We start from the raw sequence: 4,624 nt of genomic DNA on the forward strand, positions 1-4,624 counted from the left end.
ATACATTCCTCGACTCTTAATCAAACAAATATATAATTCCCAAATCATATTCTACGATATGAGGATCATAGCAAGTTCAAATTCAACCTCGGCTCTGATACCACCTGTAACAGCTCGCCCTTAACGAGCTGCTTTCTAAACACACTTAGTCTTAATTTAAACAAACTAAATGGAATTACCACTTTAAACCCTGCTAAACAAACTTTAACTCTTCAAACAACTTTAAAGATTTACTCACAGATAAGTCTTAATTAAACTTAGTTAATTATTAGAAATTTCGGTAGCACTTCCCCTAAATATGGACAACCTAAAAAAAATATTGTTTAGGAAATTACGTCAGATTTCTTTCACCTGCTATCACTTCGATCCAAGATATAACATTTCCCAAATCACCATTAGGGCGACACCGAACTTAACAAGGATATATAGTCCATAAATAATAACCAAAAAGCTTTAGAAAGAAATAATACAACCCATTAACAAATTAGGAAAGACTTAAATACACTTGGAGAATCCAAAATCCCGCCTTGAAACATATAAGGCCTCTGGAGTACTCTACGCACCTTGAACCTTAACTGAGACTCGATTCTCGCTGCCTGCAAAACATTTTAACTCTGCCCCCACCAGGACAGGTTCAAAGAACAAAATCAGCGGAAATCTGAGTACACACATCCAACCTGAAATGCATTTGCTAGGTGGCTCAAAATATATATATTTTTTTTTTGTTTTAGTTTTTATGTTTTGCTTTGAAAAGCAACTTCTCTTAACAAACTTAATTGGAAAACATAACTTGATAAAACGTTATAACCTCTTCGAAATCTATTTGGCGAAATCTCGATTATTCAAACAACGATTTGGATAAACAATAAAATAGCGTTATTCGCAAAAGACTCAGACTTTACTTACCATCTCAGAAAGTTTCTAAATTTACATTCACATCAACTGGATTAGACTCACAACTTAAGATTCATCTTGTCACTCTCATACTCTTAATCATTTTCAATCATAAACTAATTTGACAATGACTCATAACGATAGCTCGAGTATTATAAGCAAATCTTTTCCCAACCCATAGTTTTTGCCACAAGGTTAAAACCCCCAACATATAATTATTCACAACTCAATATGGTACTCATGGGCACAACATTGCTATAGTAATATGATTTTCTTCATAAAGTTCTCATAACAATTCAGATGCAGATATAGACATTCATAAGAAATTTATAACTCGTTGCGAAAACATACAACTCAACTCAGCATAATAGCTTACACCGTTACAATATAAAAGCTTGTTGTTGGGGGAAAGTGAACACGAATAGAGAGGGGTTATTCAACCAGCTGTCTCTATTTGGTGGGGGTCGTCACCCTCCTGATATGCATACGCTTGCAAGACTTAACTAGGACATGTCCCTAATTACGGGTCTATCCCGCCTCTACGAGTCTACTTTTGTAGCACTCGCTTTACGGCCAAGCCGCTTTAACGGGTCTATCCCGCCGAACTACGGGTCTACGATTGTAGCACTCGCTTTAAATGTTTTTCATCACCGACGCATGTGAGCAATATGCAACACATACACGGCTACTTTCCCCTACTTAAGCATTTTATTACCAATTTATGCACTTTCGATCTCAAAACATAATTCGCATTCCCTTAATCGTGTATTATCTTCATTCTCACTATATTTCAACTCAATTTCTTTTTCAGAATAAATCCTTAACCCAATTAAATATCAATCTCAAGACTTGCTGACACTTTCTCTTATACTTGATCAAACTGTAACAATCTACTTAAAATTTGGACACTCTTCTCAACTATTCCCTTATAATTTAGAATCACTCCTTATCCTTGGTTATACTCATTTGAGATCCCAAAGTTATCAATAGGCTATACTTTCCTCGAATCCGCATTCATTATTTAACTAGCTTAGTGTGCCTGAAATGTATTTTATAAACATTTACCTAAAACATAATTACTCAAAACATAATCTTTATTATTCGTTGAAATGTCCTCTTGATAGATTTCAAACTATTAGGTTACAAAAATATGAAAACATGATTATTTATTTTAAAGTATATTGTTATTCTCTGTAATAAACTCTTCTTATAAGTAGTTAATGAATTCTTTATTTTGCTAACTATTGTCATTTAAAGAAAACAAAATAAAACTGAAAATATATGTCGTCATAACCCTTCCAACTTTTAAGTTCATTAAAAGTCTTAAACGTTTTCCAAACTAGTTAAATTAATAATTCATAAATGAAGGAAAACCACGTGATTTTAGAAAAATTTCAAAATAAGGTGGCTTGTTCGGAGTTATTATAAACCCTTGAAATAACTCTCTAAAGATTCATTTAAAACTCAATTTGTTTGATTTAAATAGTTTAGAACTTCTCATATTCCATGTTAGAAACTCTTACTTTTTATTATTTATCCTTCATTAAGAAAACGAGCATCATTTAAGTATTTTTAGGCAAGTATGACCCAATTGATTCAAAATTAGACTTTCTTTGAAAACAAATCTTTTTGAACTTAGTAAACTATAACCTTGATTGAAAAACTCCCATACGACTTAATATTAAGACCTTAAACTCCTTAGAGACTCAAGTAAGACTACTTCCATTATGCAAGGACTTTTACCTGGTCATTAACGTATTCACATATGATTAACTCTTGATTAACACTCCCTTAACCTTTTGACTCTTTCACATATCTCACAATTCCAAAGTTCGACCTCAGGATACTCAATTAACTCAATTCTCTAGCTGCTCAATGCCACAACTCACACCATCTCTCACTTGGGTTCTTATTGACACAACACTTGTTTAAAAGAATCGTGATTCTTAAAAGCATTAAAATCTAATTTATTTTTCAAAGAAAAAATCAATTGCAAATACAATTCAGTTTTGCAAAATAACATTCAATTCGCATACAACATTCAATATATACATATATATATACAAAATACTTAAACACAAGATATGCTTTCAAACATTGAAGATGGTTGGACGATGTGTACCTTCGATTTAAACTCCAAGAATTATATATTTCGATCATCAACCTCCGCTAAAATCCATAATTCAACGACCTTCAGTAATACACCCAACAAACAAGTCTCTTATCAATAAACCATTCACCTTAATCGACTTAGAACTAAATAGAACCCTCTTCGACTTTGTCTAATAAACCTTTCAAATTTCATTCTGACTAAACATAAACTTGATAAACTCTCTAGAACATTAAATGATTCTCGAAAACTTATTTTAGAAACTGACAGGGCACCTATTTACTTTAAGGAAATCGAATCAAACTTCCTAAACAAAACATCTTAATTGAAAACTATATACATCTCCATAACCACTAGTTATATAACTTACTACTTATAAGCGTACCTAAATTAATATGCTCAAACTATAAAACATTAATTATACCTTCTTTTAAGAGAAACCTTTTTGGAAATGAAACAATGGATTTTTATTGTTTAACAACACAATGAAATTCGTTTGTATTTCGTAATTGAAATCATTCATTTAATACCAACCAATAAACCAATTACAACTTAATTCTGTAGAGATTTGACAACTGACCAAGATTATTAAACTGAAATATAGAAATTCTTATAAATGAACTAGAATTAAAGATTGAATTATACCCTTCAGAGTAATTGAAGCAGGGAAGTAACAAAAACTGGAGCAGCAATCATCAACAACAATCGAATCGAATCAACAGCAACAACAGCAAAAACTGTGGCAAGGAGGGGAGAAAGCGACACCAACATCGAGGGCTACTACCCGACACCACCAACAATGGCGGATAGCCCACCAGGACGGCGAAACGACCTCACGTCGGAGGTGAGAGAGAAAATCAAAGAAGAGTGAGTTAGGGTTTCTTCAATTTGGGGGTTTTTAATCAAGTATAATTGACAAAAGAGTTCAAGTAAATTTACCAATTGAGAAGAGAATCAAGACGAGGTTGGTTTTACAGCCACCACTGGCGGCGGCGGTACCCACCTTGGACGAGAGAGGGAAGGAGATGAGAGGGGAGAGCAGCCGTGAGTCATCCCACAAACCAACGACAACAACCGCATCAGCGGTGACCGGCGAAGATAAGGGGGGGGGGTAGAGGAGCAGTGACGCGGTACGGTGGTGGTGCGGCGTTGCAGTGGAGTGAGGAGGAGAGAGAGAGCCGAGTGAAGAGGAGGGGAAGGAAGAAGAGTACGGTTTGAGGGGAGAGAGAAAGTGAGTGAGGGTTTTGTTCTAATTTTTCCACCTCATTGTTTTTAGAATAGAGTTTTAGAATAATTTGATAGTTTTTTACTAATGATGATTCATCTCTCAAACAAGGGAAATGTGACATTAAACAAGAGAATATTCAATTAAGTTAATTCAACTTGAATAAGCTTAGATTAATTTAAGTTGAAAAATATTCTTTTAACTAAGTAAATTACGAAAATAAAAATAATTTATTATCACTAATTTGACTTAGAGTAGAAATCCTAATTCCACTGAAATTGTTGAGTTTAAGTAATTTAGTTTAGAAACAAACAACATATAAACTCTTAAAAATAATTTATTTTAAAAAAAAAATCTAGCTAAGGTAAAACTTGAGGATCATTTCGAAAACTAGC

The 4,624-nt window shown here is 33.5% G+C and overlaps 1 long non-coding RNA gene across 2 annotated transcripts; it reads right to left on the minus strand.

Moving 5' to 3' along the window:
- Positions 1–253: 253 nt before the first annotated feature.
- Positions 254–4,257, minus strand: LOC130463970 (uncharacterized). 2 transcript variants are annotated; one of them, XR_008924235.1, is made up of 4 exons: positions 3,944–4,257; positions 3,650–3,836; positions 3,017–3,085; positions 257–614 (listed from the first exon to the last, which is right to left on the minus strand). It is a non-coding gene; the product is annotated as an uncharacterized lncRNA (long non-coding RNA). The 2 variants fall into 2 exon arrangements; XR_008924234.1 differs by having other exon boundaries at positions 254–614; positions 3,650–4,257.
- Positions 4,258–4,624: the final 367 nt, after the last annotated feature.

The sequence above is a fragment of the Spinacia oleracea genome, chromosome 6 (assembly GCF_020520425.1).
Source record: "Spinacia oleracea cultivar Varoflay chromosome 6, BTI_SOV_V1, whole genome shotgun sequence".
Taxonomy (NCBI): domain Eukaryota; kingdom Viridiplantae; phylum Streptophyta; class Magnoliopsida; order Caryophyllales; family Amaranthaceae; genus Spinacia; species Spinacia oleracea.